We start from the raw sequence: 14,550 nt of genomic DNA on the forward strand, positions 1-14,550 counted from the left end.
CTGTATCTTCTGGTGCCATGGTATGTTGTCTCGACGATGACGTATCTTGCCGTCTGTTTACATGGGATGTCAAGCACAGGAGCGGGCGTGGCTGGGGCTGTAGTATTGTCTGTGTAACATCGCACTCTCTGTGTTGAGGTGTCTGCTGATGAATTTGATACATCGTGAAAACTGTCGGATCCGGTATGGAGGCCAGGTAGCTGAAACACACATTGTATTCTTTGTAGAGTTATAATCAAATGATAAATAGGATTTTTTTTCTTTGACTTTCAATGAAAAACATTATCCTATATTTCCATTCATGGTATGACTTTTTATATGTGAGTGGGAGAGAGAGGGGAAAGGAAAAAGAAAAAGGAAGGGGTGACAGAAAGGGGAAAAAATACAAAAATAGAGGTATTTTTTGAAACCTTTAAAATATTAAAATAAAAAGAAATCATGTAAAATCTTTAAATATTCTCAAATATCAATTTGATTCTCAAGCATAATCAAATGTGTAATTATGGTTCACCTTCATTTCTAAAGAATATTTTGACAGATTTGAGACTGTAACGGTTTTTGAGATCCAATTGAAACCAGGCAAAATTCGCTTTTTTTCCGGTATGCGCACATTCTGGATAATTCTGTCTGTAGTTGTTATCCACAGCCAACGATGCATCAATAAATTCTGAGCTTTCAAGGCAATGATTCCAGTTATTCTGCTTAAATTTTCTGAAAGAACATCATTATTTTAAAAAAAATCCAAAAAAATGTATGATTTTCAATGTACATGTAATAGGCTTTAGAGGTACAAGTACACATTCATTGGAAGAAAAATGGAGCTGGTCACGTGATCAAATTACATGAAGTCCGAACGGACTTTTATCCCCTCGCAATTGAGTTAGAGGGGAAAAGTATTAGATTTGGTGTGTGTGATCGTTAATTTGTGACGGAAGTGATGTGATTTTCTTTGGAATTAATGTCGGGTGCATGCTTCTTGCAAGGATGCTTCGCTTTGCGGTTCCCTTATTTGTTTTTATTTGGGTGATTTGTATAAACAAAAGTAGGTCAATCACGTGATCAAATCAAGGCACATGATCAAATCCTTGATTTGATCATGAACCGGCGCACTTCTATTCTCCTTGAGAATTTCTTTAACTTGCCATTTTTTCTTTTTATATTAAGAGCAATTCAAAAATTACGACAACTATGTACACAGAAAAAATATTGACGACGTAATATCAGCAAATGACGCACATAATAAAAAAAATATTTATATGGTCTTCAAAATTTCATATCAAAATGTTGTAAATTAGTATCAATTTTAAGTGATTTTTCAGGACATATCATTAAGTCACGGAGCAGCAAAATCTTCGACGTCACGGGCATTATAAAAAAAAAATATGTGATGAGCTTTACATTTACTAAACATCCCAAGAGTACCTGTACAGTTTGAGTTGCCTTATCTACTCAACATCCAAACACCATTTCTTGTCAAGCTTAAAATCTATTAAACAAGTAAATAATCTCTTTTTTTTGCTTTAAAACACAAAACTGCAGGTATTTATGAGATATAGTGTGGTATTGGTGACTCTCAATCACGTTCTTTACAGTCCGGATAAAGTTTTTCGTCGATAATCTTCTTCCCGTCCTCCCGTATAGCCTTTACAGAGGTCTAACGGTCTAAAATTTCAATTTGCTATTTGTGGACGAATGTCACGAATACCCTAGTTTACTACATGTTATATTATGCATATTGTGGATCTATGTTGGCCATATCTCGAGCATTACACATAATTTAACAAAAGTGTGTTGCGCCGTCAATTCAGGAGAGTCATTTTCACAGTCGTTTTCACGGGAAAAGCAAAAAATAAAAATTATGTTAGTAAATAAAATATAAAGTAAGAAATATAAATGCATAATAATAGAACAATTTAAAGACACATCTGAGGAAATTGTCGAAAAATATCGCGAATTATAGAAAATGAATGAGTTAAATTTTGGATTCCGCATGCTTTTGCTTCAATTTTTTTGTCGTGCTCCGTACCTCTCCATCAGCGATTTCAATATACCGATAATTTTAGTAGAATTTCTTTAAAATACAGAAATTTGGGCCAAAATTTATTGGAATATTTACGATACATATTTCTGTGAAGATTCATAACTATATGACGTCCGTAAGAACTATATAATAGCACAGTCCGCGTAATTTTTGAACGGCCCTCGTACATTTGAAACAGAGAGTTAAATATTTTTTTCGACTATACATTACCGTAAATTCCTTATTTTTCGCGAGTGCTTATTATGGCAAAATGGCGCTTTCACGTCAAACCTCAGGAATAATTGAACGTTCTGGTCCAACGATTTATTATTGATTTAGCACCATAAAAATAGATAAGAGTAACTAATTTCGCGAATGATTAACTTGCATATAAAAGATTCTACAGTATTGCACGAACCGTTCGTAATATTTAAGAGTCAAAATCAGCAAGCATCGAGCATTGAATGGAAAGTCAAAATTTTATTTTTTCAAAAGCTTTTGGTATATAAAAGATTTTGTCCTCCTTTAATGCTAAAACACAATTACAATTTTTTTTTGAACGTATGAAGGGACTGGTATCCAAGGAAATTCATTTCCTTAGCAACAGGTTCATAAATCCTTATGAAAATCAATGATTTTTAAACATTTTTCTATGAATATGTTTTCTGAACATGATAAGATAAGGTATTTTGGTTACTTTTTTTGTTAAAAGAAGGAATTACTTTATTCTCCAGAAAACAAGAAAAGCAAAATTTCTGTGGTGATATTGTTGTCATGACAACGGGAAAAGAACATGGCGTCAATGCTTATTAATTTTAAAAAAAGTTACATATGTTTATCACTATATACACAAAATCTACAACCACTGCTGGAAAAATGAATGGCGTGATCTTGCTACGGGTTATCTATATGTCATATCAAAATTTGCAGGCAACTTTAGTAGAAAAAAGTTACAAATGGTTAAAATGTGTGATAATCTGGTATTTATAAGCTTTTTTGAAGGGGTGAGGGTAATTTGAATACATGTACAGTGTCCATTATATTGGTCATATTGGTTCTGATCAATGCATACTCATAATTTTACTATTGTTGATGAATAAATGCACATTCAATTTCGAAAGGAATTTTATATTTCTCACAAACGAAACTTGGAAAAGGGGGGGGGGTAGGAATCACCTTGTTCACCGATCCATATGTATGTAAAATTTTGACTTGTCCATAACATTTCAATGAAGTGCCACTGAAATTTCATACTTGATATTAAGATTGCTTGTGATCAGAGAGATGCGTCAAAAACTTGACTCAAGGTCATTTGAACAAGTTCAAAGTCATTGGTAGAAGAAAAGTGCAATGTTTGCCCATTCTGTAACATTCTAATGAAAAGACTTGGTTTTATCTCGGGAATTATTTTTGAGCTGTAGATTTGTCATGACCTTGACCAAAGTTCATTAGGACATGTTTGACCTTGACTCAAGGACATAGCTTTTTCAAGGTCACTGCAGTAAAAGTGTACTATATGAGTTTGTGCTCAACACAACGGTTTTACTACTTATGACTTAAGTATTTGTCATAGTCATTTTTGGTATATATATCTGCACTAGCAAAATATCAAAAGGTTTCAAATTAATATTTGGTCCTTTATTTTAATAAAAAAACATTTAATGCAATAGCAGGAGGGTCGGTATCATTTTATGAGCTTGCTCACAATAATTCTAATTTATGAAAGAGAGTCACTACGACAGCTCACATAATTTTAAAGTAAAACCATGACAATCAGGCTTGTAGCATCAGGTTTGGGTGGGGTAGGGATGATGACATCCCTCATCCAACTTTTTTCTCAACATAACCTGATGTTTACCCCACCCCCACCCCCCCGAGTTTGGAGAATTTCCCCACTTTTTTGCAGTTTTTTAAATGCCTTCCCACACCATGCACTGAAAAAAAAAACTAGTTGAAGTACTAAGAAGACTAGTAAATTTACTGTCCATACAATCACTACCTTAAAAGTAGTTTTACTGGGTATTTATTAGATTTACTAGAAAAGATTAGTAAATCTAGAATTGATAAGTAACTTTCACTAGGTATTTAAGTATCTATACAACCCCTGCTCCACTTCTAACTATCTTAGACAGTAAACAGAAAGATTACTAATCACTACAAACGCTTTACGGGGCTCACTAGTTAAAATCACTATGTATTTCTTTCAGAGTGCAATTTCAAAAACGATACCATGTCTGTCTTTGGTATTGAACCGATGATATATTCTCCTACTGTCCTAATTTAGAAACAATATTGCAAGACAGCTAAGACCTCAGTAGCTACTGGTGCCCAAAATAAAAATCTGGAATGGCTAAATATGTATGAATGTCTAAATTTGAACTGACCCTAAAAGAAATTCATTAATAACCCTAATGGGCAATCTTTGAATGGCATATATCGAAATTTTTATTGTACTTCATATTTAAAAACATTTTGAAAGCAATGTAGAAATCAGAAGAGAATGACAAATATGAGTATTTTCATATATACATCTATAAGGCCACATCAATAAAAATTTTTGTTCGTCGGACCCGCGTGCTCCTATTTAAACAAAACTATGAAAATAATATTAATTTAAATTTCCCGCACCATGGGGATTCTGTGCTATTTTCTGTTTTATTTCCGCTTTGTTTCTTGTATTTCTAATCTGCTTACTCTGAAAATCAGAAAAAAAAATTAATAGTCCGCTCAATTTTTTTCACGCACCGCTTTAAAAAATTGGCCAGAAAAAAATAATAATGTTATTATTTAACCATTTGCCCGCTTGTAATTTTTTTTAATCAAATGTCCAACGAACATGAAATTAAATTGGTGTGGCCTAATACCTAGAGATACAAAAATACGCACGGTGTAAATCGGCTTCAAAGGATTTCATGCTTCGAATTCACCAGGTAAATGATTCTATTTCGAAGGGAATCTTTTATGAAAGGCTACATGTGATCACTAATAGTTGTATAGGAATATTCAAATTCGTGCAAATTGAAAATAAACGCTCATAAGGCACAACAAGCACATCCGAAAATTGATGGTAAAAAGTTGGAGGAATTTCGGTCTCCGGGAAGGGACGAATGGATCCGATGAATGGAGACAATTGCCCTATAATCTCTATGAATACAAGTTTATTTGTTCGGTTAAAAACTGTATTAAATACCTGTTCACATTGTAAAATATATTTATTATCCTACTTGCGTATTTTATTCATTTCTGCACATGTAAAGCAAACGGAGCAAGTCATTTGAAATTTTTGTACTGGTAGATATTATTGAGCCGTGTGATTAGGTCACGTATTGACCTATGTCCTTATGACGGGAGCTAGAACTAACTTCAACAGCTTAAAAACTTACGATTTTTCAATTTTATACACAACAATTCCCCACAATAATTAAAATCCTGGCTTTGTGATATCATTGACAGCAGCTGCTTCTTCAATTAAAATGGAACTCGTAAATTTACTTACCTCTTCATTGGTCATTTACAAAATTATTTTGTTAAAACAGATTCTGATTGCACACATAAGTACTCTGAAGTTGACATCAAGGAGATACTTGAGTTTCTGATTGACAATATCTATGTGGTTTTTAGAGACCAGGTATTCTAACAATCTATTGGAATTCCCATGGGTACAAATTGCGCTCCGTTATTAGCAGACTTTTTAATAATCATATGAAGCAGAATTTATACAAGAAATTATGCGTGAAAAGAAGAAAACACTTGCTGAGGCCTCGACATTTAGATATATCGATGACGTATTGTCATTTAATAATGGTAATTTTCATTCCTACGTCGAAACGATATATCCTGGTGAGCTTGAGATAAGAGATACCACAGAGTCCGACACCTCTGTTTCATACTTGGTTACTTTACTTGAAAAAGACACTGATGGTAATCTAACAAGCAAGCTATATGATAAACGTGATGACTTGAACTTTTCTATTGTCAACTTCCCATACTTATGCAACAATATACCTTCATCACCTGCATACGGAGTTTGTATTTCTCAGTTGATTCAATACGCAAGAGCATGCTCTATATATGAACATCTCCTAAACGAGGATAATCCTTGAGAAGCAAGTTGATGAAACAAGAATATCAACAGTCTCGCTAAAAGTAATCATTTCGTAAGTACTATGGTCGATACAATGATCTTGTCAGCAAATAATACAATTTATCACTGAGTCAAACGCTGACTGACGTTTTTCATACCTATTGCTGGTCCATTATTTATACACTGAATTGTCGACGGATTTTTTCCGTTATTTCCTGATCATGACAAGGAGCACACGGCAGGTGTGACTGGTTTGCAGGGGATGCTCACTCCTCCATGGCACCTGATCCCACCTATGATTTTCGGGGGACCGTGTTTGCTCTGCTCTTATTTTATATTGTTTTATGGACTTTGAGATTGAATACTGTTCGTTGTCTCCATATCCTTCTTCAAACAGATTTGATCTCTGCTTGTTTAATAAAAGACACATACTACTACTAGTATATATAACACGTGGCTGCTAATTATAGAGTGTAAGAGGTATCGCGAAGTAATACTTATTAAACCAATTATGTAGAGCATGATTGACAAGCTCTGTTTTTTTTTTTGTTTTTTTTTTTTTTGTCATTTGCGCTTTTCACACGCTTTACGACCGCTTACACATCCCCTTTTTGCATATCATTTAGTCAAAAAGTTAAAAAGGAGGTATCTTATCATCCAAATAAATGACGAACAATCCATGCTCAAGTAGCAAGATTAAAAATATGATGATAATGTTAGCATACTGGAAGTCAAAAATTGTTCTAGAATACAGCTATTTAAAACATAAAAAAGACTTAACATGATTGTTTTTAACTTCAATGTACTTCGTAACAGTAGACTTGAGGGGAAGAGAGAGAGGAAAGCGCTGCTGATTTAAACAACTCTAAAATTTGAACATTCCATAAATGCGTTCTAAACATTTTCTTTATCTTTTAATAAAGGTTTTTATTGAATAATTAAATTTAAAAAAAGGATTTTTAATACTGATAAAGGACAGATGACACAAACATTTTTTTTTGTTTGGAGTAGACTACGTATCATGGCACAAGTTTAGAAAAGTGGATAATTCTTAGATTTTTCTCTCCTAAGGACTCGAAAATGAAATAGACTTGTAAAGTATTACTAATATTTCAATAAAAAAAAACAAATTTAGACAAATCACACTCAGTAAAGGTTTACAACTGAAAACAAATTGCAGAATATGTTAGCTTGATTCTTAGAATGTATTATAAACATTTGAAAACATATACCAAGCCAGGTGAATTTTATCAGGAAAAGCAAAATAGTATAAATCACCCCATATCATATGGACTGATTTTTAACAATTTTGCTTTTCCTCATAAAATTCACCTGGCTTGGCATATTCTTCAAAAGTTTATATTTCATATTTAGCACCAAGCTAACATATTTTGAAATTCATTTTCATCTGTAAACCTTTAATGAGTGTGTTTTATCCATTTTTATAATTTGATTGAAATATTATATTTTCCAAGTGGGTACATCCCACTAATTATTTTTAGAATCGGTAGGAGAAGAAAGTAGTGCAGAAAAAATTACAAGTTCCTTAAATTGCAGACTTGCATAAAAAAAATTGGGCAGGTGTACTGAACTGAGCCTCACACTTGTTGATAAGGAGTATCTTTCCTACCAAAAAAGCTTTGAAAATGTAATTTATCAAGAAGATCAGCCGAATCATTTTGTGTATTATAACGCCAGTGAGAATTCTGAAATCCCCCTACTTTCACTTTCATTTTTAGAGGTTCCCGCAGAGAGACGCATTTTGCCGGAAAACGAATCTGACATGCCACCTCGAGATTTTAACCAAGGAAAGACAAGTTGATGTGCTTTGATTTGAGGGGTCACTCTCTACCGAACGAAAATTAGGGACATCGCTATGAGAAGAAACGTTAACATTGTCGCCTATGGGAAAACAATTAGTGGACTGTACCCATATTAGGAAGCCTATAAGTAAGTGAAAGATGTCATAAATCTTGAATTTATTTCAAAGTTGTTGTTTTCTATTATTTTCAATTGTTCAAATTTATGAAAAAAAACGATTATTATATTGTTGATACACATTTTAAAACAAATTGATTCATAAATAAAGTGTCTATCCCCCCCCCCCCCCCCCCCGGAACAGTCAACATGTATCACCCACTTTTTACACATGTATCATGTAGATTAAATGTATCGGTTTATATAATTTATTTATTCAGAATCGTAAATGTATAATTTGATTAAGAAGCAATTATGTAGAAGTACATGCTCCACTGTGCACTGTGGTTTATTTTCAATACACAAAAATTCACAAATGAGTTCGGGATCGGTATTCAATCGGGGTCAAGGTCGAAGTGAAAGTAGACACTTAGCAGAAAGTTATCAAAACTGTTCAGGGTAGTGTTAAGCAGTATATAGGTGATGGGCATTTGTATTTTACACAGGAGGTAAGAGGTATACCTTAGTACGATATTTGTAAATAACACTTTAATGTTTTTGGACCATGTCGATGATCGGCACGTCACATATGCATACTTGACATACATCATTTCAGATCAGTTGCGCGGTCAAGCTGGGTATACAGTTGTCTGGGAGTTAAACGATGTGTGTGAACATGCACATCAACTGATTTTTCTCATATTTTTTAGCAATTGCATTACATGTATTTGTTGAATGTTCAATTATTGTCAGTAAAACATGATTTTTACCTATTCTGCTGAATTAACTTAATTACCAATGTAAACAGTGTGATTTCAGGTGGGAGCAAATTAATCATTTTTTAAATTAATTGATTTCAAGTAATGAGCATAAAAGGAATATGGTAAAATTGTACGTGTTGAATGTCTGTGTGTCTGTGTGTCTGCAAATGTGATATTGTACCATTTATTGTATTGATTTTTTTTTTAGGTTCATGGTGATTGGTACAGGAAAAACATGAGGTCCATGCAGATGGTGTTTAAAACTATTGGCCAGCAAATGCACACCCATTTGAATACATCTTGAAAAAGAACCAGCAAAATGTGACAGTCGGCAAAATATGTAAGTTTAAGTTTTTAGAAAAAAAAATCATTGAAGTAGGGGGATGGGGTGGGGGTGAGGAAATTTACATATTAAATAGGTGATCAGAATGTGAAAGTATTTTGCTATAACTAATCTGTACATGCACTGCTATATACATTTTGCAGCTCATATAGATTTTCTTTTTTTATTTAAGATTTCAAATTAATTAGATCTACATCTTTGTTGTGAAAATTATGCATTATTAAGATTACACGGATATAAGAATTGAAATTTCATGAATATTTGATTATGCGATTTGTCAGGAAATTCAAAATTTTGTCTCATTTTCCGTACAAATTACAAAATGGTTACCATGGAAACAAAACAACTTTAGTGAACTATTTATTTAATCTGCAACACCACATATTTTTATTTTTTAAAGTAGATAATAGTATATAAGCACTGATTTTGTCTTAAATGAAAAGTACGGGAAAAGTAATGATACACATGTATTGAGCTATCCATTATTATGATGTCATTGTGACGTCATAGACGAGTAAATTTGCATTGGTATAAAAATTGCTTTGAAACAAATGATTCTATATAGGATTATAAAGGCTTATAACTTTTTCATTCATAGTCCAAATTTCATGAATGATACATCAATGGACAGGAAATAATCAGTACTTTTTTATTTTACTACTTTCGGGGTATTTGTGAACTTCATTTTTTTGTCATTTCTGGAGAAACTATGAATTAGAGGGTGAAAAGTGGTCATTTTTGTGCGGAAATACTTTAATTTTTTAAAATAAGTGAAATTGACCCAATGAAGTGCTTGATTATGATTTGACTATATGTATTTAAAGATATGAAGGTGATTAAGAATGGTATAAATGTGTTAATAGGCTAAAATTTGACTCAAAACTTGGGTGCAGTTTTGGCTAGATTGGAGCATTTTTTAAGGATATTACATATAGAACTGTAAATGCTGTAAAATCTTAATTAATTGTTGAATTTTCATGAAACTTGGCATGATGTCTCTACTTATGCTCTAGATTGACAAACAGTGTGAAATATTGTAAAATCAAAAAAATGCTTTTTCATATTGGGTACATCCCACTAATTATTTTTAGAATCGGTAGGAGAAGAAAGTAGTGCAGAAAAAATTACAAGTTCCTTAAATTGCAGACTTGCATAAAAAAAATTGGGCAGGTGTACTGAACTGAGCCTCACACTTGTTGATAAGGAGTATCTTTCCTACCAAAAAAGCTTTGAAAATGTAATTTATCAAGAAGATCAGCCGAATCATTTTGTGTATTATAACGCCAGTGAGAATTCTGAAATCCCCCTACTTTCACTTTCATTTTTAGAGGTTCCCGCAGAGAGACGCATTTTGCCGGAAAACGAATCTGACATGCCACCTCGAGATTTTAACCAAGGAAAGACAAGTTGATGTGCTTTGATTTGAGGGGTCACTCTCTACCGAACGAAAATTAGGGACATCGCTATGAGAAGAAACGTTAACATTGTCGCCTATGGGAAAACAATTAGTGGACTGTACCCAAGTCTATTTCGTTTTTCAATTCCTAGGAGAAAAAAAAATCTAAGAATTATCCACTTTTCTTAACTTGTGACATGATAATAAATCTCCTCCAAAGATAAAAGTTGTTTGTATCATCTGTCCTTAAATAAAAGTTAATTAATATCTGAAAAGTTTATATTTACCCTCCACATTCTGTTAGACTTTCTATTACATGTATTACATAGTGATCTTTTTTTAAATATTGCCCAGAGATGACTTATGTTTTATTTTTTTAGATTACTTTCATTTTATGTCCTCTAATTTATTATATATCAATATATGTATTTCTTGGGAGAATCATTTCGCAAAGACATCGATCCCGTTATCATGATCACTAACTCACTCGTTGACAACTAAACAAAATTGCGTTACTCTATATCCCTTCCAACTTTATTGCGAATGGAAAATATAAGGTATTATGAATTGTTATACATTTGTATTCAAGTTTATTTCTAAAATATATTAAAAAAAAATTGCAATGATATCTGCATTCAGAAAAACATAGATAGCTTTCAATGGAAAACCTACTTGTTCCTTTTTAAACTTTTTAAAAGTAAATCATTTTGACAGCTATCAGTTAAAGAGTCTGAAATATTTATAAATACAGGTAGTATTATCAAATCTATCTAAACTGAAACAAATTTACATACGGTAACAATATCCAGCAGCAAACAGCAATAGAAAACACACACAGAATATGGCAACCATTTTGAAAACAAGGAAGTAGATGTAAGGGTTGTGTAATAACACAGGTAAACATGATTAAAAAACAAATATTTCTTAGGTGATCTTTAAATGGCAATTGTACTTAACCGGTAATGTTGATGTGCACCGAGCTTTAAATAGCTTGTAGGTATACATATGTATATTGTTGCGTTAAAGATATGTCTCTTGCAAAAAATGGTAGCCTTTTATTGTGTTGTCTACTCAGAGACTTGGTTATCAGAAATCCATTGAGATAAGGAATATTTCTCAATTAATAAAAACAGGTTCCATTTTTTTGATAAACTATTTTAACTCTAAAAATATATTATAAAAAGAAGATGCTTGATACCACCTCCGATTTTTTGAGTGATCTTCCTTTTGCCGGATGTGGATTTACAAGTTTTAATCCTGGTTGTCATCTACAAATCTTGACGATGAAAATAAATTCCGCTCTGATTATATCGAACCTTGCAAAGGAAATATAATAATAACATAACGCTTTCCCTTTGACCTTCAGTTAAGTGCATCTTTTAATAACATTGCTTTCAGCCACTAATTGATCCAACTCAAGTCGAAAAGTAATGAAAATGGTTGCGTTATCGGGACATCCGGATATGGATGAGGAACTTGTTGCAATCTCTTTGATGATTAAAAAATTGCAATTACCTGTTTGGATTTCAGGTACCTAAAAGTATACCTTTACTTTTCAATGCAGCTGCTACTTAATCGAAAAATAAAAAACTGAGTCTTAAGAGTACTGTATGCAAACAAGCATCAGTCGACCTGTACTTTAGCGCATGGTAACTGCACATATCTTATAATAAGTGAATTTCAACTCTGAGTTTTTTTACTCCTTGGTCTTAAAGCCGCTTAATCCGAAACGTTCACATATTATCTTACACAATACAAGTACAGATAATATATAAAAATAAATTATAAGATTGATTTAATACTTTACTACAACAATACTTACATGGATTGATTGATTGTATATTGTTTAACGTCCCTCTTGAGAATTTTTCACTCATATGGAGACGTCACCGTATGCCGGTAAAGGGCTTCAAATTTTGACCTTTACTCGGCACTCAGGGCCATTGAGCAGTAAGGGATCTTTATCGTGCCAACGCTTGCCTCGGTTTTTAAGGTCTCATCCGAAGGACCCCAAACTTTCACTTCAAAGTGCCGAGTGCATGGCGAAGAAACAGTTGCTACCCATTTTAACGACTAGGTCAGTCGCAGCCGAGATACAAACTCACGACCTCCCGATCACGGAGCGAGCGCTCTACCGACTGAGCTACCTTGAACGGTCCCTTACATGGAAAACATAGATCAAAAACCTTATTGAGAACAGAAGTTCCTGACGGGAAGTTTAGATCTGCTGTGAAGTCCCCTTTGAAAAGAAATATTTATCGAATATATCTAATTATAAAGATAGTTCAAACCCGAGTATTTTTTTTCCATCAGAAGAAGCCTAAGTCATAATATATCTTTTGAAAATTAAAAAATTAATTGAAGATAATCCAAAGTAATTTTCATATTGTTGTAAAATGTGGTATTTTGTGTGATGTATTCATATTATTGATAACTTATACATACAATATTCCCCTGTACATGTATCTTTTGATATTAAACACTGATTTTAAATATTTCTTTATTTTTTGGTAACAGTAATTAAAGCACATCAAAATTCATTGCTCGACACAGTGCTCTGTAAATATGAATTTATTGTAAATATCCAGTAAATAGCATTTGGGCACTAACATCAATTCATAATTTGAATTTGCAGCCCCAACGCTCGCCATGTCAACTAACTTCATTTCGTACCCAAGACTTGCATATTGGGCGTCTTTTTGACTTTTCTAGCTCTGAAATGAAAACAAAATATAATAGCATTTCGTTACATAGAATTTTTTTTATAAAAAAAAGTTTCAGATGAAATACATACAAAAGGGGAAATTAAGAATTGTTATATTTGTTATTTATTTATTTTTTTTTTGTAACAACGACAACAACACACAAAAAAATAAATATATAAATAAAAAAGAAATAAATAGATTTACAAAAGTAAAATAAAAATCTTTTATTAACATCAAGACTTCTCTATCTTGTTTTGGTCCCACGGAATCCCTCGCACTGAAAGGGAAAAAAATGTAACAATATACATTTTTTACCAAAAAAATGGGTAACCTGTATTTTCCGTTTGAATTCAAACTCCTTTTAGGCATCAACATCATCAGCAACAACAAATAACGATAAAAAATATTTACATCTCGACCCCTCTCACCCTGTTTTGACATCTCAGAAAGCCTCGCACTGAAATAAAAAAAAATATAAAGTATTACAACAAAAATTTGGATTTTTTTCCAATTTGAATTCTTTATCTTTTTTCAACAACAATATAAATAATAATATAAAGATGTATATTAACATCATGACCACTCTTTCTTTCATTTGCCCCTTGGAATCCCTCGCACTGAAGGAAAAAAATATATTTTTTTTTTCCACAAAAACACGGATTACATTTATGTCCATGTTGAATTCAAAGCTATTTTTCAACAAAAACAACAATAGCAACAAGAAATCATGAAAAAAAAAACAATATTTAAATCATGACTCCTCTATCCTGTTTTGTCTCAAAATCCCTAGCACTGAAAGGAAAAAAAATATCACAACAAAAACATGGATTATTTCGAATTTGAAATCATTTATCCTTTTCAACAACATAAATAACAACAACAAAAAAAAACTAAATATTTACATCATGACCCCTCTTTCTTGTGTTTGCTACTCGGAATCCCTCGCACTGTAAGTGAAAAAATATAATAATATATATTTTTTTCCAGAAAAACATGGATAACATGTATTTCCATTTTGAATTCAAAGTTCTTTTTGACAATAAAAATAACAACATCATCAGCAACAACAAATAGTGATAAAAACAATATTTACATTATGACCCGTCTATCTTGTTTTGATCTTTCAGAATCCATCACACTGACAGGAAACAATAACTTATTACACAAAAACTTGGATGTATTCCATTTTGGAAACCACTAATCTTTTTCAACAAGAAAAAACAGAACAAGAAAAATATTAAAATAAAATAAAATACACAAAAATAATGAGAATGCAATATTTACATCATAACCCCGCTATCTTCTTTTGGCATCTTTGAATCCC

General features: G+C 32.4%; 1 long non-coding RNA gene across 1 annotated transcript; it reads left to right on the forward strand.

Moving 5' to 3' along the window:
• The first annotated feature begins 7,927 nt into the window (after nucleotides 1-7,927).
• On the forward strand, nucleotides 7,928-10,641 carry LOC134229461 (uncharacterized). Its single transcript, XR_009984179.1, has 3 exons — nucleotides 7,928-8,054; nucleotides 8,991-9,122; nucleotides 10,454-10,641. It is a non-coding gene; the product is annotated as an uncharacterized LOC134229461 (long non-coding RNA).
• The last annotated feature ends 3,909 nt before the right edge of the window (nucleotides 10,642-14,550 follow it).

This window comes from Saccostrea cucullata, unplaced genomic scaffold, assembly GCF_032062105.1.
Source record: "Saccostrea cucullata isolate Sc308-1 unplaced genomic scaffold, CSIRO_AGI_Scuc_v1 ctg14648, whole genome shotgun sequence".
NCBI classification, from domain to species: domain Eukaryota; kingdom Metazoa; phylum Mollusca; class Bivalvia; order Ostreida; family Ostreidae; genus Saccostrea; species Saccostrea cuccullata.